The sequence below is a fragment of the Mastigoproctus giganteus genome, chromosome 14 (genome assembly GCF_048544385.1).
Source record: "Mastigoproctus giganteus isolate SK-2022 chromosome 14, ASM4854438v1, whole genome shotgun sequence".
NCBI classification, from domain to species: Eukaryota; Metazoa; Arthropoda; class Arachnida; order Uropygi; family Thelyphonidae; genus Mastigoproctus; species Mastigoproctus giganteus.
Genome location: NC_143588.1, coordinates 122,072,675 through 122,094,910, shown reverse-complemented (window position 1 = coordinate 122,094,910; position 22,236 = coordinate 122,072,675). Strand labels below are relative to the sequence as shown.

Sequence of the window (22,236 nt, the reverse complement as noted above, 5' to 3'; positions counted from 1 at the left end):
TAGGTGGTTAATGCCTTATAGGTATCTTCCTCGAGTAGCAGAGTGGATTCTTGATTGCGAGGGTTCCTCTGTATTGTGGTGAGGTATTTAAGCCTAATGTCGTCGTAGCTGGGGCACTCATACATGAGGTGCCCTCAAGACTCCACTTTGCCGCAGTGGCAACGTGGATCATTCTCGATTCCCAAGGCGGTCAGCTTTTGTTGGAAGGATCCATGGTCGGTGATGAAAAGGTCACATGGAAGCAAGGCGAAAACCTGGGTGAGTTGAACTTATAGATACAAGGAATCGTTTTGTGATGGTCCCTTTTGTTGTAGTGTCCCAGTCATGTTGCCATAGCTCTTGTAGATGTTGGGTTATCCGTTGTCTTTCCTGCCTGGTGCCGTTTGTGGTGTCAAGTTGAAAATCAAGCAGTCGGGTTGGAACTCCCTTCCTTAAATGATAAAAAAGCCCTCTTTTGACCACTTCTAAGTATAGTGGCTGGCATCCAGTTAATACCTGCAGAGCAGGGGTGCTGACGGTGCGGCACGCCCTGCAGATTGAAAGGAGCATGAACCTCTGGATTGAATCGAGCTTACGTTTATTTCTTGCTAGGATGGCTTTTCGGTAGCAGATGGAGGCACCATAACACACAATTGGCACGTATACCGCTTGGTATATGAGAGTAAGAGCCTTGCGCTTCAGCCCTCAGTCTGCCCTGCTGACCCGCATTATCATAGCAGTGTACCTTTGAATTTTGTTGGCTAGATACTTTAGATGGTGGTGGAAGGTAAGCCCCGAGTCTAAGAAGATACCTAGGAGCTTGACTTCAGGATGCAGCCCTATGAGTGTAAAGTTTAATTTTATTGTAGGTGGTCTTGTGATTTGTAGCCTGCCTTTAAGGGGTATGGATTTTGTTTGTTATCGATTCAGCGTTCAATGCGTTATGTTATCTCTGGTTGGTGCAGAACAGTCTCAACGAATGCCATTCATGTTTTTGCTGAGAACTATTGATCGCTGGCACCCACCGGTATAGTACTACTTCCGGCAGGTGCGGGATTTTTAGTGCATGACCCACTGTGAAATTAGTAGAACAAGGCCCGGTACTACGTACCTAGGTACAGTCATCAGGGAGCAGCTATCCAGGTGCCACCTGGTGTCAAAGAGGCCTGCCATACAGGCCTGTTTTACATAGGTTCTGTGAAAATTCAGCTTATCAGGTGTAGATGGAAGTCTAGGTGCCACCACAGAAATAATAATATTTTTATTATTGTTGTTGTTTGTGGTCCGAATTGCCTGGCGGCAATTGAGGAAAATAAAATGGGAACCGAGTACCAACTGATCTCACATCGTGGGCTGCTCTCGAAACTCCGTACAAATCGGGGTAAAACGAAGATGATGCACTTCAAGAACAAGCTTCGCCTCGGGTGGCCACAGTAAGTCACGATCACCGGCATACAACTTCCGATCGTTAATCACACGATCGTTAATCCGATCGTTAATCCGATCGTTAATCTTAGGTGTAATTATCGACCACAAGCTCAGTTATCTCCAGCACTTAGTCCACCTCAGTGACAACGTCAAAAAGTTTTCAAACTTAATAATCCGAATAATAGTGATGACTGAAGTCTCATTCAATGCTTCATTGTCTCATGTGTCAATCAATGCTTCATTCTGTGTGTGTGTATTCATGTGTATCGGGGTAGCTCCTAGGAAGATGCCCATCTCCACCTTGTCCTCTGTGATCGTACAGAAACTCTGTTGAGTGAGCCTGACAATGTGTTGGCATTTGGTGTTAGTTCCCTGAGTAGCTGAGGCCCTCAGTTGAAGCCGCTTTCTAAAGACATTTGACGCGAAGTCTTGCAAGGCTCCGAAATCGCTAGCATTATCCAGAAGAACACTAACATTCTCTTCCGATAATTCTGGAACGAGACTCAATAGTATGTGACTGAATTGTACATATTCTGGGAAACGCAGAGAACATGTTCCCAGGTCTCAAAACCGCGACAAGTACAAAACGAGTCCGGCTTTAAACCACGCTGAAAAAGCCCAGACATCAAGGAACCATGCCCCGTTACCAAATAGAAAGTATACATTTTAGGCTTGAACCATAATTTTATACCTGGAGATGCTAAGTAATCAGCTCGTTGAATGAATCTCTTTGTGGTTAGGCCATGTTGACTCTCATCTCATCTTTGTTGTCATATTCCTGTTAGCTGTCTCTCCAATTTCTAACCTTTTCGCGTTTTATGTCATTTGCAGGACCAGATGTTATGCCATACACATTAACCGAAAGGCCCTTCTTTAGTTTTAACAGCATTCCACAATATGCAATGTACAAATCTAAAGGCATCATTCTTCCTAAGACTTGTAGGGCATTTTTGAAGTGGTTCTAGGAATATTAAGTATCGTCAGTAATACGGATCTCTGAAAAGAAATTAACTTCGTTTTCATCTTTACTTTGATAACGTTTTGGTGCCAGATGCATAGGATACCACAGGGGTCAAAGAAGAGTATAGCTATGTGACTGGTATCCTTAGGATCCTGTAATAATACACGTCGAACTGTTCATAAAAAATTTTATTAAACGCGCACACGGAGCACGTAAGAGTTTCCGTCCGCACCGATGCTCAGCACGTGAACGCATCTTTTTCTTCCAATACTCGTGTTCTTTTCGTTCATTGTCATACTCGGATTATCTTCACCATCACATTAAATCATCCTCATCATCAGCATATTGATATTATCACATTACAAAACATATTATAAGTAGAAGATTAACAGAACACATTGAAAACGTTGAGAAATTGGAGCTTGCGATGGAAAGGGACAAAATGAGGTGAACCACAGGATAACGATGACGTGAGGTGACATCGAGAAACTTCGGACAGGCATAAGGGACATTTATAGGGGTTGTATAAGAATTACCAAAAACATTACATTACAGAAGTGGACACAAGATGCTCGAATGCATCGTCACATGACATCAGAACGACGGATTCTCCCCTTCAACTGCTAAACAGGCTTGAATGCGGTGAACCACGCTCGATATAAGGGTGTCTGTAAAGATTCTGTGGCAACAAATCCCATTCTTCCTCCAGCGCAGTGATTAGCTCGCCAACTGATTGAGGATTTAGCTGTCAGCTGCAATGCTGGCAGCCAACTCCTTGACCCACCAAGTCCACTTCCACTTCTTCCACTTCCACCTAAGCGGAAATGGAAGAAGATGCCCCTCGAGAGGGTGGGAAGACAATCACGTATCAAGAGAGACACGGATGAAAAAATTCAAGCGACCTGAGTGTCAAGTCCAGTAGCTAGACGTGGTCACAATCTAGGTGAAGATGTTCAGTATATGAGAAAAGGGTGTTGATCAATGTGCATCAGTTCCAGGACGTTGTCCCAGTGATCTTCTGGTGAAGAGATCATGGGCGAAGGCAGAATAAGCGTGGTACTGGTCTTCCTCATTGATCAGAAAATGTTCATTTCCTCGAGGAAAGGCATGTATTTTTGATATGAGCAACGTTCGCAGGTCCTCGTAGAGCGGGCAAACATAGAATAGGTGATCGCAGTATTCGTTTTCACCGCAAAGACAGCGAGGGTCAGCCACGATGTTCATAGAGGCAAGCTTGTGATTTATGGATCCATGGCCATTATGGATCAGGAAAGTGGTATATAACCCTTGGCTGTACCATGCTGGAGCTTTAGGGTAGATCTTGGCTATTTGAGGTAACAATTTTTTAGTGATAGAATCTTTGGGGGTGGTATTCCATCTGTTTTTCCAGGCGTTAAGAAGGTAGACTGCAAGGCGCTTTTTTTTTCTTCTTTGATGGTGTTCGCTGGGTTTGTAGTGAAATACAGGATGGTGGCAGTGAGTCCCTTTGCGAGCCGGTAGTGCACGCCTTTGCGAATTATCTGCAGGTCTAGAGGGAGCACTCCTGCCAAGACTTGGAGCGCTGGGTTGCTTACTGTGCAACAGGCACGGGTGATAGTGAGAAGGATATTACGCTGGATGGAGGCGAGTTTCCTTTGGTTACGAACAATGAGTGCACGATGAAACCAGACACATGCACAGTAGGTTATAGTGGGAATAAATACAGCTTTGTATAGCATTTGCAGTGAGGGGCGATTTAGGCCCCATTCAGACCTGCTGATCCTCACTACCATTGCCGTGTAGTTCCACTTTGCGATGAAGGTAGTCTAGATGCGGGTAAAACGTGAGCTTGGGATGGAGAATTACACCAAGGTACTTCATCTCAGTTGTCAGTGTGATGGTTCTACCAGCAATTTTAATCTGCAGCGGCCTGTTTATTTGAAGGCTTCCTCTGAGTAGAATTGAAGTAGTTTTCTCAGGGGATATATGGAGTTTATGGAGGCTGGCCCATTCTTTTAGCTTTGTAAGGGCTCCGTTGGCTGTTGTTTCCAGGGAAGCTCTGGAGTTTCCAGTGACTGTCAGTATCAAGTTGTCTGCAGAGGCTTGGGTGGAAACATCCCCCAGGTCTAGGTTCAGGAACTCGTCCATGACAACATTCCAGAGGAAAGGGCCAAGGACAGAGCCCTGGGGGCATCCTCTGTAGACATTTCTGGAGACTTGTCGATAGGCATTTCTGACTGTAACACTTCTGTTGTAAGATAGTCCTGTATGCAGCTATAAAGATTTGCTGGAACGCTAGCTTCTCTGAGTCTTCGTAGTATACTTGGTCACCAGAGCAAGTCAAAGGCCCCGGCGAAATCCACTGATATTACTAAGAAGTATTTGGTGGCTGAATTTTTGATTGAATCCGAGAGCTGTCGAAGAGCATCTTCTGCTGAACGGCCTGCCCGAAAACCGAACTGGTTTTGGGACTGGAGATTTGCATTTTTATAGTGTTTTTCAAATCTGGATAAGCGAAGACGTTCAGATATTTTGCTTAAAACGGGAAGGAGTGCTATGGGTCTGTATGACCTTCGCTGCTCTGGTGGTGGTGTACTTGGGTTCTTCAAAATGAGGCGTAGATTGGCCTCTTTCCAGTCATCCTGGGAGAGTCCAACTTCCAGAAAATGGTTGTACAGGCTGAGAAGGAGATTTGATTGCGGAATTAATTAAGCTTCTTAATTACTTCTGCTTCAATGAAATCTAACCCTGAGCTTTTTTTGTTTTTTGTTTTGCCTATGGCAAGTTTAATTCATCTAAGTTGAAAGGCTGTTCTATAGAAGTGGTGTTGTAGGATGCGTTTTCAGTACACATTTCTTGTTGCTGGCTGGATTGAGGATCTGTGTTTAGCGGGAACAGGGTGTCCAAGATGTTGTTTACTGACTCTTCCCATGTGAAGGTTGTGGTACCCTGCGGTGTGACTGTAGAAGAGAGGACCTCACCCCTGCGGAGCTTGTTCATAACAATGTGATACAGAACTCCCCAGGGGGGCTATTTCCAGTCGTGGAGACCAGGTGCTCCCAAGACTGTTTCTTCTTGGCTCTAATTAAACTAGTGTAGTCATTTCTTAGCCTACGATAGTTATTGCGTAGGGCATCAACTTCATGAGGGGAGGCCAGGTACGGCGAGCACGTTGAAATGATTTCCGTGCTGTATGAACCTGATGGCGGAGATGATCCAGTTGGTTGCACCACCATGGGACAGCACTCGGGAAGGGGTGTTTCTTCTTGATTGTTTTCTCACAGACATTGGTTATGACTGATGTTATTTTCCTCTGATGCTGGTTGTGGTTGAGGTTGGTGAGGTTGGTGAGATTGGCGTTTCCAGGAATTTGAAGGGAAGCTTGGACCGTTAAATTAAAGAGGTTCCAGTCTGCTTTGTTAATTGCATAACGGATGATATTGTTTCTAGGCGGAGGTGCTGATTTTATTGAGCGTTGGAGGTAAAAAGTAATCACCCTATGGTGGGAAGTTGTCCAAGCCTCGCGGACTTTCCAGTCAGTGATCTTAGTGACAATGGATCTTGTGGCTGCTGAGATATCTATTGTGGACTCCCATAGGGTATTACTGAAGGTAGGCATGTTGTTAGGCTTGTTAAGGATTATAAGAGAGGATGCAGCGAGAAAGTTCTAGAGTTGCCGGCCGTTGTGATTGCCTGGGCGGACTTCCGAGTTGCTGTGCCACATTGCAGAACGGCAGTTGACGTCGGCACAGAGAATAATCTTCCCATCTGAGAGAAGGGCTTGGACTGCTTGCAGATACCTGATGGCAGTGGCTATGTCTTCGCCTGGATGAGACAATGAGATGACGTGGAACGATCCCATAGGTCCTATAAGCTGGGCACACATGGGGTACAGAGGGTGTGGATTTTGGTGGCAGTTATGTGCGGGTTCCTAACAAGGATAACCGCCCACGGAGTGTCTTCTTCTGATTGTATTATTTTGTACGTAAGCGGATATCCCCTGACTTTTCTTGCATTTGTATAGGTCTCTTGGATGAACAGGACGTCTGTATTGTCTTCGTCAGCCTTTATTCTTATTTGGTCCACGACAGCACGAGCTCGCTGAGCATTTAGCTGCATAAATTTCATGATTTATGCACTTGTTATCCCTTATCGAATGCTTGTAATCCATTTTTGCTAGTTTACAGTTGGCGCAAACCGGTTCTTCAGTTTTGTTAGGGCAGGTGTTAAAGTTATGTCCCTTCTGAGCACAGTGCTCGCACATGGAATCGACTTGTGTACATGTGTGTGTAGTATGGCCGAACCTACAACAGCGAAAGCACTTTGGGACGACTATGTGTTCTTTGAATCTATGGCAGGTCCACTCGAGGTACACCCTGTCCTGCTGCTTAATTACTTGCCAAGCTTGTGCCGAGAGGTCAATGACCCAGTTTACATTCTGGGAGGATTTTCCTTTGCTCTGGTACTTTGGTTGTTGCATCTTCTATGCTGGTAAATTCGCTTTCACCTTGAAGGTTTCCACAATAGATTTCTTCAGCCACTTGTTCCGGTTTAAGGTTTTTATTGATGCCGAAAACAATAATTGCTGGTCCTTTCTTTTTGGTTGTCTCAGCTTGAGTCCCATGGTGGAAATTTTTGGGTTGTCCAGTATTGTCTGGGCTTCGTGTCGCGTTGCAGTCTCAATTATTACTCCGATGTTCCTGGTTTTTCTTATTGATTTGATACGGGTGTTCTTTAAGTCGCTTGCTAATTTTTGTACAACGGCCGTCTTGCCGGCTTCACTCGATTCCATGGGGCTGTTTTCTGTTTGCTTTAATACAACCAAATGTTGCTCCTTTAGTATCATTTTCTTTTTCTGGGTTGGCTTGTGTGCTTCAGCAATCTTTTTTGAAGGATTCCTCAGCGCATCTGCATAAGAGCAGGTGCGCTGTAGCATTTCATTTCCACGCTCTTTCTGATAGGTTTCCACTTTGGCTTTGAGCCGCTCGTTGTTGACACTGCATTGACAACTTGCTAATAGGGAAAATGGACCCGACGGTGCCCATACCTCGCCACGTGGAGGCTAGCCGGGTGTTACCAGTGAGTCAATTGCACTCTGGCAGGTCCTCCCACTTACTTTCCTGTGATTTTAGTGGCTAGGACCTAAGAAGAAGGGGGCAGGGGTGTAAACAGAAACTCATATCTCTCCTCACCTAGGGAAGAGGATTTAAAGGGAACTAAGTTAGGCACATAGTTCAAATCGCCAGATAGCGCTCGACGGGGTTTGAGTGTGTGTCAGTTTCCTTATCTTCCACTGTGCCTTAATGGAACTTCTCGCTCAGTCGAGGCTCCAGTCAGTGATTGAAAGCTGCGTTGTGGGTGGTAATGTACAGTTTTCAAGTTTGTGTTCATGGAAGCGCTCTACGTCAGGGGAAAAATTCTTGAGCAAAGTGCGTGCAGGCAATGTAGTCTTCGGCGTTATGAAGGACGTGCTGTTCCGGTCTTTGGGAACATAGTGGATTTTGGTGAGGAGAGTCCATCTTAACTCCTCATAGAGTTCACAGTCATACATTAAGTGGCTCCAGCTTTCTAGAACCATAGTGGCATAGGGGTTCATCAATAATGCACACGGGTGTAATTTTCCTTTGATGGGCCTATGGCTGGTTAAGAAGAACGTGGCATGGAGGCCCTAGGAGAACCGTTTCGGCGTTTCAGCATTATGAGAACCGTTTCTCATAATCTCTCCTTTGGCGGAGTTGGTCCACCTGGATTGCAAGGTTTGTTGAAGGTAGTAGGATAGGCATTTTTTCTCGGCTTTATAGAGGTGATATAGAAACCCACATCCAACTACCTCAAGGTCCAGGGGTACCACACCTGCCAGCACCTGAATGCCATGAGTGCTGACTATGCACAGCACCCTGGTGGTGGTCAGTAGCATTGCTCGTTGTATTGTTTTAAGCTTTGTGTGTAGTTGAATGCTGTTATGGCCTTCGTGTACCAGATTCCTGCTGCGTATGTGATTATTTTTACGAAGATGTCTCTGTGGTATATGGAAAGAGTTCGTTTCTTCAATCCCCAGTCGCCGCGAGAGACTCTGTTTACTAGTGAGGTGTAATTACGGATCTTTTTACGTAGATACGTCAGATGAGGGGTAAACGATAGGTTCTTGTAAAGGATTATTCCTAAACACTTCATTTTGGTGGCAAGCTTGACAGTTCTACCCTGTATTTTTAGTTGTGGAGGTCTCCGGATATCCAGCGTTCCTTTAAAAAGTGTGGAGCAGGTTTTGTCCGGTGAGATCTGGAGGTTGTGCTCCTTCAGCCGAATTCTGTAGGGTAGCAAGTGATCTATTTCTTATATCTTAAAGCTGTGCTCGGTTATTGGCTTCCAGGGTAAGAACCAGGTCATCTGCATACACCTAAGTATTGACGTTTCAGTGGAACTCGTCTAGAACGATGTTCAAAAAGAGGAGCCCCCAGTACGGACCCCTGTGGGCAGCCTCTGTAGATCAGTCAGGTGATCTGGTTGTACAGTGTTCTGGCAGTTATGCTGCGCTTCGAGAGATAGCTGTGGATGTCAAGATATAGATAGATTTTGGGGCAGGTTTGTGGCTCGAAGTCTACCCAGGAGGCTGACCACCAGAGTGAATTCAACGCCCCTGCGAAATCAATTGGGACTGCTGGGAAATATTTCTTGGTAGAGCATTTGGCGGCTGTAACGATGTTAGCTAGGGCGTCCACAGTTGACCGTCCCTTCCTGAAGCCATACTGGTTTTGTGACTGGAGATTGGCGTTGACATAATGAGTTGTTATTCTGCAATGTAGGAGATGTTCAAAAAGTTTGCTAAGTCAAGAGAGAAGAGTAATTGGGCGATAGCAGTCTGGTCTATCTTGCGGCTTGTTTGAATTTTTTCGGAACAAGCGTACACTTGCTACTTTCCATACAGTTGGGAATATCCTACTTGTAGACAGTGGTTTTCCAAGATAGGGTGTGGAGTATACTCAATTATTTTCTTAACAAATCGTGGCTCGAATTTGTCCAGAGCAGATGACTTACGTGTCCTACTTTTTGTTGCTGCTAAGTGAAGTTCCTTCAAAGTAAATGGTGGTTCCGTTGTTTTCATGCTGTAGTCATCATTTTCTCTGCATAGCAAGAACTGCTGTGGGGTTGCTACCACTGTTGGCTACTTAAAGATTGCATCAAGAATATTATTTATCGAGCAGGTCCAGGTGTTTGTCACACTTCCCGTTGGTGTTATGGTTGACTGGTTGGATAACTTCACTTTCAAGATATTCCTCGACCACTTCATCTCTTATGTGAAGTGGCATTGTCGTGCATGAAAAGAAAATCTGGGTCAACCTCACCCTTAAAATGTTACACATAGGATTCTGGCATCTATTCTCGGTAACTCTGCGCAGTCGGAGTACCGCTTAAAAAACAAAACATAAGGTATAAAAACACAAAACATGAAGTCGGTATAAAGTACCTTATACCGACTTCATGTTTTGTTTTTAGGGGGTACGGAGAGCAGATGCCCGAATCCTGTGTGCGACTTTTTAGGGGTGCGGTTGACCCAGATTTTCTTTTCATGCACGACAATGCCACTTCACATAAGAGATGAAGTGGTCGAGGAATATCTTGAAAGTGAAGTTATCCAACCAGTCAACCATAACACCAACGGGAAGTGTGACAAACACCTGGACCTGCTCGATAAATAATATTCTTGATGCAATCTTTAAGCAGCCAGCAGTGGTAACAACCCCACAGCAGCTCTTGCTATGCAGAGAAAATGATGACTACAGCACAGAAACAATGGAACCACCAAAAACAAAATGTGAAGTCGGTTTGGTCTTTGATCATTATTGTGCCCCATACGAGAACACCCTCCACTGTAAGTTCCCTTTCTCTGGCGTTGGAGGGATGGTACCGCCTTCCTCGTTATATCCAAATGAAATAACGTCTAGAATGTGTTTGAAGGCTAAAATGGGACTCATCAGAGAACATCACTGTATCCCATTGTTAGGGTTCGAAGTCACATGTTCATGGCACCAATTCCTACTCTTCGGTGGTTTACGGTTAATGGGATACAAACCATTAGCTTTCCTTGCATATGGTTCACTGGAATTGATCCTTCATAACACAGTCCGATTGAAATTTAAATAATATAGTTACTGTTTGCTGAAAGTACTTCCATAGTGCGATACAACAGTGGAAAGTACTTCCATAGTGCGTCACAGTCTCGTAGAGACTGTGACGGTCGGGAAGACACTCCCAAATGTGTCAATTGCTGGAGGAGGAAGCTTCTTTCTGACCATGGATAAATTTTGCCCTGAGTATGCTCGGCCTTCAGATATTCTTAAGCGCAGAACAGATTATGAGGATTAAGTCTAATTACTCCATATTACAGATTAATGGGCAGAGGGCAATGAGCGTAGCCTCGCAGTTGGCGCAGGTTATTGATGAGAAGGGAGTTGACCTGATGTTGTTGCAGGAGCCCTATGTATTTCAGAATCGGGTAGTTGGTTATCCAAAGAGATATTGAGTGGTGGCTGTCCCCCAATCTCCTCATGCAGCAGTTATAATAACAGATCCTGAGTTGACAGTAACTGTGATCTCCACACTACGTGCAGTGCATGCTGTGTGTCTGCTGAGATTATTGGAGGTGTGGGTAGATTGTATTTGATATCTCTTTATTGGAGGTGTGGGTAGATTGTATTTGATATCTCTTTATTGTCGCCCTTCTGAATACTTGGCGTACAATACTTTAAGCACATGGTGCAGACACTAGGTCAAACTCGTATAATCGTGGTATGGATGCGAATGCAGGATCCACTCTCTGGGGCGGCCAGGGTTCTGATGAAAGAGGACAAGATCTGGAAGAATTTCTGGCTTCTTCTGGGATGGAAGTGATCAACGATTCTAAGCAACTACGCACTTTCTCGTCGGTAATTGGGAGTTGTATAGCGATGTCACAAACTGTTCGAAATCAACTTTGAGAGATGTTAAATGGTGGACAGTGCATGAGCACTTAACGACCAGTGATCACAGAGCCATCACCTACAGTATAATAACAGAATTTCTAATAAGATGTTGGAATGAAACCGGTAGGTTTCGAACGCGAGGCGTGGATTGGGTGAGGTTTCTCGCCCTTTGGCAAGCCTCAATAATGGAATGGTCTCCATGGCTTAATCTGTCTGCGTCAGAGAAGGCAAATGGTGTTAACAGTGTGTTAAAATAAAAATGCCAGTAGAGTCTATAATAAAGAAGACAGCGAGCCTCCCTTCTCTCCCGTTGAGCGCGAATATGCTATCCAACAGACCATAGATATGGGATACGAATAAATTGAGACTCAGGTGATGAAGCAGGAGTGTTGGGCGAGTCCCGACCTAATGCTAGGGATGTTTGATTCCTTTTTTTTTTTTGGTAGTTGTTGGCGCATCGGCTTCTGTGGCCATAATGCACACCTCCCAAGGCTTTTGCAGTACTTTGATCCAAGCCCGAGGCGGGATTCGAACCCGCGACCTTTGGGTTGCCAGGCAGGCACTTTACCCACCCGGCTAGCCCGGTCGGCGTTTGATTCCTGCCTTTTGGAAGGAGTGTTTCCTTCTGTCTGGAAGAGGGGGAATTTTAGGGTTACCCTCAAAAGTCCTGAGAGGCCAATGGATGATCTGTAAGGACCTGTCCTTACAACTGATATTGAAATATTATTAAGGAAAATTAATACAGACAACCAATTTGAAATATATATGGTCAAAAAAAAAAAAAAAAAACTAATAACTGAAAGTGTGTAGGATAGTTACGATAAATCAAGGATTAATAGTGCTCGTTTTGCCTATTAACTCTAAGCTAGAGGAAGATTAACGTAGCAACGGGGGGGAAGCGTTTCGAACACGCGATACAATAGGAAACACTGATGGAGCAGGCCGTAGTTAATGAGCTCAGATCAGAGTTAACATTTCGCCCTAAAGAACAATGAGCTGAAACAAAAATAAATAAGATAGAGATGGAGCTCAGTAATGGAGGTATTCATGATATTTAAGTGCACACTTTAAAATTTCACGGGGTCAATTAACGACAGGTGTATCAAGGCCAATACAGGGCGTAGCTGGGCAAACACAAAGACGATCTAGAAACTCCAAAATTACAGGAATTTCTAGTTGCCTTTCTAAAAAATTCTAGGAATTGCTGGAAACAAGTAGCCCTCTCAAAAAATGATGGAAGACACGCCCACGAAGAGTATAGGAGACGAATGGGAATCACAGGGGAAGGGATGTACTGGTCAGCGATTGGTCTGAACGAAAAAGCACAGGAAATTTTGAAATTCAGAGTGAGGTGAAGGATAAGTTTTTTTTGGGGTAGTCTTTGGAAGTGCGTAGAGGAAGACAGTCGTGGGGCAGAGCCGTTGCTGAGTTTGGGGGAGATGGTTGAGTAGTCTTTGGAAGTGCGTAGAGGAAATCAGTCGTGGGGCAGAGTCGTTGCTGAGTTTGGGAAGATGGTTTAGGAATGGGAAGGAAATTTTCGTTGTGAGAAATTTCGTAAGCCTAAAGTTGGGAAAAGAAATGTGTCCATGTGGAAGAAAGAATATTCTGCAGTAGCCAATGTATACTACAGCAGTGCGAGAAGCCGACAAAATTCATAGCGAAGGAAGAAGAGTGCCCAAGGAAAATCCTAGAGAACGCCGTAAGAAAAGGACCCTTATTCAACTCAACAGCGCAGTGCCTATGGGAGAGCGAATCTCAAGTAAATTGATGCATTCCATGGATGAGCAACCGCCCGCCTCCTAGTCTACGCCGTTATGCTGATGGTTATGGCAGCCCTGAATAGGAAAATCACTTGGAAACTGAGTAAGTGATAGTTCAGTAAGAAAAGAAAAAACTTAAGTTTATAAAGGAAGGACTCTAGGAGAAACACCTAATCTATAAGAGAAAGTTAAATGTAATTGTAATCATGCCCACAGAACTGTAGTGAAATTAAGTGTAGGTTTTAAGATAAAGATTTATAAATGGGTAGAAAGGATACTTTGAGATAATAGTTAATTTTGAGGGAATGACTAAGTAGGTAACAAAGGATTGTAGTTGATTATGAAATTATAGCGAATTTGGATTTATAGAGAGTATAACACAGAGTGATAGTAACTGTTTTAAATGGATAAAACGGTGATAGAGTGCCCTGCTAGTTAAAGGATTATAGGATTAGATACGGGAAAACAGTTAATTACTATTGTTGATTATGAATGATGAACAGGTCTGTAGTTGAGGAAAGGATTTGCTAACTGAGGTATATTTAAATAAATAAATCTTTATTGTGAAGTAGAGTTACAGCACAATATCCCATCACAGCGACGGGCGCCAGGGGTTCACATATAGCAGTTAGGAAAAAGATAAGTACAGCGAACAAATACAAAGTGCTACAAAATACAGTTTACAAATTCAAAAGGCTACAAAATACCGATCACAAATACAAAAGCAATACAAATACAGCATAAAAACGCAGAGCTAGCATAAATACAGAAATAAATGCAAGTTGGCCATATATCAGGGTTCAAGGGCTTTGATAAAGTTCTGTCTGTCCTTCTTCTTACTTATTATGCTGTCGATGTCGGCGTCCACACGGTTGAGGGCAGCGAGCATCTGCTTGGGAAGAAATCTCTCAGTAAGTACAAGCCTGTTGTGGTGAGCCACGAGTGCTGGTGCCGACCTTAGGCTTGGCTGTGGAATCCTCCAACAGCAAGCGTTCCAAATATTTGGAGATGATATTTGGCCCGAGATGAGTTTGGCTGTGAACACCAGCCTCTTTTCAACGATCAGGAACTTCAACCTCGGGATGTCGAGTGCCTGTGCCATCATAGTGGTTGTGGTAGCGGGAGGTAGCCGAAGCTTGTTATTGGCCCATTTCAGTAGCCAGTATTCAGCGGTGTACACCCGCTTAAGGTTTGTATGTGCAGCAGAGGCCCATATTTCTGCACCATACAGAATGGCGGGATAGACGGTGGAGGTGATTAACCTTTTAACAGTGACAGGATGTAGGACGCATATCAACTGCTACTTTGAGATCCACCGTAGACGAGAAAATCTGGTACTGATTTTGTCGATCTGGTTGACAAAGGACATCTTTTGGTCAAACAGAACGCCAAGGTCTGTGTGCGAGGGTACGCTTGGTATTCGTACCTCTGCGAGTGAAACATTGAGTACTGTCGGCATGGATTTAAGGGAGAATATAACCTGAGCAGACTTCAGCGGGTTGATTTTTAGACTGAAGTTTGCCAGGTACAATTCTAGATCCTTAAGTTTGGAATTGATCCTGTTGCTGAGCTCAACGGAGTTGTCGCCATGGTTAATTTGAGTCAGCAGTTTGAGGTCATCGGCATAGCATAGGAGACCATTCATTGAGGCAATAATGGGCACGATGATGGCTATGAACAGGACACAAGATAGGACACCCGCCCCTGCGGTACTCCAGCAGTAATGTCGCAGGATAGGGTGTGTTGTTGCCGATGGAGAATAAGTATTCTGTGACAGAGAAGAGATTCCAAAAAGCACAGCATATCACCTCGAATGTGAAATTTCTCCTTAAGTAGGAGGAGCAAGGCCGGGATCGACACGGCATCAAAGGCTGCGCTTATGTCAAGATATGTGGTTGCTAGCTCAGCTCTTTGTTCGAATGCTGAGAGGATGCATTCTGTGGTGGCTGCCAAGTTAGTGACTGATGATTTTCCTGCAATGGCATAGTGGATTTCGGATGGTTTCGTCTGGAGGATTTGGTGAGTGATTGTGGGTAGCAAAGCCTTTTCAAGAGTTTTTAGCAGAAAAGAAGCAACTGATATGGGTCTGAACTGATCGACGTTTGTGGCAAATTTGTTTTTAGGGATGGGGCACACTCTGTACTTATTCCACTGGGGTGGGAAATAATGCTCAGTGAAGCATCTGTTGTAGATCGAGAGAAGAGGGTCTATTATGAATGCGCTCAAGCATTTGATCATAAATTGCGGAATTCCATCCTCCCCAACAGTGGCTGTTGTGGGAAGGGAATTGATGGCACGTATGAGTTCCTGTTTCGTGATCTGGATAGTCCCTAGGACATCTGAAGGGTTTTCATAGTCAGACTGGACAACTGTGGATGGGACTGTGGTTGTATTTGAAAACCTGGCGATGTATTTTAACCATTCTTGAGGATCAGGCATATGATTGGATCCACCATGTGGGGCAGCATAGAATGGCTTTCCTTTCCTCAGAGTGCAGTTAAGATTTACTTGGACTGCAGCAGCTTTCTTTCGATTAAAGTGGGCCCTGGCGCGGGAAAAGGCTATTCTGTCTTGACTGCCATTCGTAAGCTTCAATTTCTTATGTAGGACTTGTTTCATTTTGAAGCTGTTGTTGAGGTCAGCAGTCCACCACGCTCTGGAACGGGGAGTTACTGTTACTCGTTTGGTGGCAGCATAGTCGGTGACGGATTTAATCCAGTTAGACAAGAGTGTCACTGCGAGGCTGAGGTCGCAGTCAATGAGGACATTCCAAGGAATGCAGGATGCTGCTTCTACACAGAGTTGAGGATTGAGGTATTTAGGTGCTGAAACGTATTTGATTATTTTGTTGTCAGGGATGTTGAAATTTGGCACCTGCAATGACCACGTCAAAACTATAGGCTGGTGATCCGACAGGAAGAATGCGATGGGATCATCCTCAGCTGTGCATGGTGTTGAAGCAAAAGCGAGATCCAGTAGGTTCAATCCCCTGGTGGGGTTCTCATTGACTCGTGTCATGTCAATGGATTTGAAGAACTCACAGAGCCTGATAAAGAGGTGATGGCGGTTTGGAGGCAGGTTAAAATCACCACAAACGAGGCGTTGTGCGGACGGACGAAGATGGTTTAAGAGCCAGTTCCTTAGATCTTCAATAATTTCAATTGTAGGCCCTGGAGGAATATACACAGATGCGATATCAATGTGGCTGGAGTGGAAGCATAGCGAGACTATAATCGCTTCGAAGGCTTGAGTTGTAGTTGAGGTCGAATTCTCATATGAGAATAGGGAGGTGTTGTACAGTATGGCTACTCCACCGCCTCTAGATTGCTCCCTGGAGGCAGACAGCATGTGGTAACCAGCAATAGCTGAGCAGAAGAGTGTGTCTTGATTAGGTTGAAGCCACGTTTCTGCGAGGCAGACCACGTCAGCGACCTGGGAGAGGAGGATCTGTTCTGCAGAGTCTAGTTTGTTCCTAATGGACCTGATATTTTGGAAGTACACCCTGATGACAGGTGTTCGACGAACTTCCGTCCTGATTGGAGGTGTCCTGAGTTGGCATGTTCGTGAGCGAATGGCACGACTTCCTATCGACAAATGGACTGGTATTTTATGGGGACCATCACATAGAGGACTCAGGATACTCTTATTATGGCGGAGTGGTGCTTTGACTGTGGCGCTTGGCAGAGCAGTGGTATGAAAGGAGGACGGCTGAGATCTTTGGAGGTTGTCCAGAAATGAGTCCAGTCAGCTGTGGGTGGTGATGTTGCAGACTTGGTTTTGGTGCTGAGGTGGAGGTTGGGGATGGTGACTGGTTCTCCTATTATAGAAGGGTCGAATAATGGTGCCAATAGGCCAGATAGATTCGGTTCCAACTAAATTGGACAGGTCTTGTGCACATTCAACCCTGAACGATGCGCAGCGGGGGTTCCTGGTGTGAAGTTGCTGCACCTTTAGTCGAAGGTTTAGTTGATCACGCAGAACCTCGGCAACATGATTTGCTGTGGTATTTGGGGCTAATCGAGATATGAAAAGTCCACTAGAGGGTCTGGACTTCTGCCGTCTGGGAGGTGTGTGGGAAGGCTGCAGTTTGGAGTTGGTCGATGTGCCAATTCGAAGCCATTCACGTGAAGCTATACTTGCTCGTTGGCTCACTCTGACGTTCATACGTGTACTATCCTCTGGTTGCATAGGATAGGATGGATTTGCATTGGGGTGAACTGGGAGTGGAAATTGCAGTGTGGAAGAATCCGCTGGCTCGAATATTGTATTCGCTCCGACACTGAGTCCCAGGCCTTGTGAAGATGAGAAGTACGAGTGAGGTATGACGGGACAGGCATTGCGAGAAATTGGGTGTCAAGGTGGAAATGATGACTTTTGCCTCATTGGCATAGAGGTAGAGAATTCGTTATTGCAGGTAAGAGAGTTTCTATATGCGGTGCCGTTGACCGTTGGTGGAGCCTGCTTGTGTAATTGTGGAATCCTCTCTTTCGTTGAGTGGTGATTAACATCAGTTGCCCCTTTCAGCTTCAACTTGAGCGTACGTGAATTTTGGGGCTTTTGTGGGTGGTTTTTGCCCTTTCCCAGCTGTTTTTGGAAGCTGGCTGGAGCGAGGAGATGGCGCTCGACGATGTCCAGTGTTTGGCCGTTTTTCAGATTCTTTCCTACCAGGAGCTTCTGATGGAGGACTGGGGATTGATTTTTTGCTGCATTCGGGGCAGACTGATACCGTAATGGCCTTTGGGTAATTTTTATATAATCTACTAAGATCGTCTGAGTTCAGAAGGTTAGTGAGTTTGCTCGGATCTGCTAGCTTACTCAGTTCGATCTTATTATAGATATCAAGGAGTATAAATTTCATCTCCTTGTTTTCTTTGTGTAGCACTGTGATGTCGTCTTGTAGCTCTGCCAGTTGTGCTTTTGAGATTTCATTTCCATGATCTATTTTTGCTATTGCTTCTAATGAGGGTGTCCTGAAGTTTAATATTTCTTTTTCAAGCTGGTTAATTCGGGAGATCAACCGCTCGGTACTCTCAACAACTGTGTCCGTGGTTGCTGAGCATGACACACTGGGTTCAGGTATCCTCAGTTCTAGACGTTCAACAGGTTTCACACCTGTGGTGTCGGTTCTCTGTTGCCCTGAGTCCTTTAACTGTGTAAACTCAGCAGAAAGTTGAGAGATTGCGGTCTGAATTTCGTTAACAGAATCCCTTAGCTGAATAAAATCACGGCGGGATACGCACTCCGGTTCAGTTTGTAAATTAGATGAAGTGTCATCAATATTCCTCGAGTCATTTTCTGCTTGTTTGCAAAGTTGACATTTCCAACAATTTTTAATTTTCTTTGCGAGTCTTTTCAGGTCATCGTATGGGCTACATGGCCCACAGAGGAGAACGTTTTTCACGAAGTGCACACAAGGACATAGTCAACTTGATGACCACACCCTGTGCAAGTAGTAGGTTCGCTCATGTCTGCAGAAACCGTAGGTATTCGCGATTTAAAGCATTAGCAGCGTCCTTGAAGACAACGAAAAACTGAAAGGCAAATACAGAATACGTGGAAAGTCGCTGAAGGCACCGTGAGTGAGTGAGGAGTGGGTCAAAGTGCCCTGAGGCGTAAATTCCAGAAATGTTATGGACAAGCTTAGTGTCGGCAGCTCGTGCAGGCAGGGAGTTCTGTATGTCGTCATATAATCCGGAAAAGCAACGGACAATTGTCTTTATCACTGAGACCAAAATAATATTCAAAATTCAAAATTAACCTGAATCGAATTAAGAGCTGCATCTAGTTATAGGTGTAAGTGCACTTTACTGTCACAGAAAGTTAGGGCTTTCTTTCAGCCTGGATTTAGCATTGATGGGGGCACCCTCCCCAGTCAAGTGCAAGGTATTTACGTGGCAGCCACGAGATAGAGGCGCGTCTCTATATCCCTGCTGCCAGCCACATGGTGACCACTGCGGTCTGGCAAACAAAGGATACAGATATTAACGCAAATAACCTGCTAATTTCCCAACAGAAATTTCAAATTTTCTTACCGGGGAAGTCCACTAGTTGACATCTTTGAGTGAGAACACATTTTGAGACAATAACTGAAGTTAAAGCACATTTTTAAACGAATTTATGCAGAGCGTTAAAGTGCACGTGTTCACTATACGGCGGCGGACTCTATATGAATATGTGGTGATTTTGGAAAGGGATATAAATATGTATATATATATATATAGCTACTTAAAATTGTTTATTGCCATGCTGGAAGCCACTTGTAAACCTACTAGAACAGTTGATTGGTCGGAAAACTCATGTAAGGATCATAAGATGTAATGACTCTTAGATCCGTTAGAACCCAAGGATGAGACACATGAAGAAAATAATGATATGTATATATATATATATATATATATATATATATATATGTATGAAAACTCTGTAGTTTGAATTACAAAGATATACACAGATAAAGCCTAACTGCCTAACAAAGCTACACATATTAAAGTTCACAGTCAATCGTAGCTATTGATTGGAAATGTATATATATATTGTCAATAAATATTATTATGTTTTGGTACTTAATAGTCTGTCAGTCATTTTGAACTTCAGCCAATCCAGAGGAGAAAAAAAAAAATATTGAGACCCCCTTAGAGTCTAGAATCTTCTGGGAGACAAACAAGTCAGGTGTAAAGTGGGAGGGGACTAAACGGGGGGCACAGTAGAGTACAGGGAATAATTAAATAAGCCCTTATAGCATTGTGGAACAGGTTAAAAAAATGAGGATATTTATGAAGGAAATTATATAAAGTAAATAACATAAAAAAATAAACATAAAAATAACCCCCCCCCCCAGATCCTCGATCACATTGTCCAATAGCCCTATTGCCTGTTCTGGGTAAATTGCTGGAACAGCTGGTCCTTGGGCGCCTGGTCATATGATGTGTTCTGTTGTTATGTTGTTAGCCAGCTCCTGACTTTTAACAGGGGGAACTGGCGACATTTGGTCACTACGACCCACCCCCTATCCTCGCCAAATGGAGGCAGCCAGAGTGTACTATCATCTTGCTGATCCATACAAAGATAAAACCCCGACTTGGATCAAATTTAATACTGTACATGAAAGGAAAATTGGATACAGTGGGATTAGTGTGGGATTGTCGGGAAAGGTAAATATAGAAAAGCGCAGGATCAGACAGAAGAATCAGCCAAAAAAAAAAAAAAAAAAGAAACGGAATTTAGAGAAGAACAAAGATTAAAGAAATAGGAGGAAATGGAAATATCCACATCTTTCAGGGTAAATTTTCTTTGAGGAATCCCGTCCCGATATAGGAACAGCAGCACTCGAAGACCTTCAGCAAGCCGAAATCATGAAGATGCAGGCGTTTATGGTTGTACAATTGATGGCTGCGTATGCACAATTTCTGTGAAATTAGATGCACTGTTTAAGTCAAATTAACTTTGATTTCAGCACGCATTTTGTTAGTAGTCACACACCCATGAGCGAAAACATTACGACCAGCGAGTCGTTGTGCAAATGCATGTGAACTATGGCGCTTGCGCGGGTAGGGACACTTATAAAACCCAAATGATACTGAGCTCCGTTAATCGTCGTTACTCTTCTTCTTCTTCTTCAGATGGGAAAGGTAGCGGACTTAAGGGAATTTGACAAAAGCCAAATTGTAACCGGCGCACGACTGGGTCACAGCATTTCCAAAAAAAACCAAACTATTATTTTTAGGCCACCCGAATAATTAAATTCATCTGCCGTGCTGTGTCTTATGTCTGTTAACTGCGCGTGTTCTATGGTTGATCCATCTGTTTTGCTGAAAGAAAAACCCCAGTTTCTGGGGGGGAACCTTGCTCCCTCTACGCCTAAGAGGTTAGAGCATATCCGAAACGGCACGGCTAGTGGGATGCTCAAGGTCAGCCGTGGTTAGTACCTACTGAAAATGGTCCAAGGAGGGGAAACCCACGAACCGCCGGCGAGGTGTTGGATGACCATGCTCGAGGTGTGCGAAGGCTTTCCCGGATGGTAAGTGACAACAGGCGGGCGACTGTGGTGCAAATCGCCGGTAATCGGAATGCTGGTGACGGAAGTAATGTCCCACAACACAGCACATCGAACCCTGCTGAGAACGGGGCTGCGTAACCGCAGGCTGCTCCGAGTGCCGTGCTAACCACGGTTCACCGGCGACAGCACCTTCAATGGGCACGCGAGCATCGAAACTGGACCTTGAGTGATTGGAAGAAGGTCGTCTGGTCCGATGAATGACGTTTCCTGTTGCACCATGTGGAAGGCAGAGTACATGTGAGTCGTTTGATGGTGTCTGAATGCATCGTGGGACGAAACCAAGCCGGTGGCGGTGGTGTCATGCTTTGCGCGATGTTCTGCTTGGATACTCTGGGTCCAGTCATACATGTACCGGGCACTCTGATGTCTACTGCCCACGTAAATATCATTGCTAACCAGGCACATCCTTTCATGGCAACGGTCTTCACTTTTGGCGGTGCTGTCTTTCAGAGGATAATACGTCATGGCAGACCCCCCGGGTTGTTTGAGACTGGTTCCTGGAACATGAGGAAGACTTCCAGTTATTGCCCTGTCCTCCAAATTTCCCAGACATCAATCCCATCGAGCATCTGCGGTTGATGTTGGAACAGCAACTGTGATGGGCGGCGTCTCAACCATGGACCCTACAGGAGGTAAAGGATCTGCTGGTTACGTGTTGGTACCAGATATTACGCGATACATTTAGAATCTTGTAGCGTGCATAACTCGCCGGGTACGAGCTGTTTTGGCTGCACGTGGAAGACCAACATCATATTAGGTAGGTGGTCATAATGTTTTGGCTCATCAGTGTATATCTCTCTGAATCTACTTGTAGAGTTGTAAACAACAATATCAATAATGTTAAATTTAAATAAGTTGTCGTTGCAATTTTTTAACTTTAAATTGTTCAGTTAATAGAACATCTCAATTTTGTCCTCTGTTTCGGGGATTAAGTACTCCTTTTTGGTGACATCCACTTACTGATCGTTCTGCTAAATGTGGTGATTTCGTTATTGATTTTATTTATTTGTGAAACAAGGCGGAGTTGAACTAACGTTCAAGGAGCCGCCCTGTCCTAAAACATATTCACTTATATGCCCTTAAACCTTTTAGTTTTCTCTTTCGAGTCTACAT

General features: G+C 44.4%; 1 protein-coding gene across 1 annotated transcript in view; it reads right to left on the bottom strand.

Moving 5' to 3' along the window:
• LOC150075700 (iripin-1-like) overlaps positions 1-22,236 on the bottom strand; it is a 77,557-nt gene that overhangs the window by 28,710 nt on the left and 26,611 nt on the right. The window lies entirely within an intron of this gene.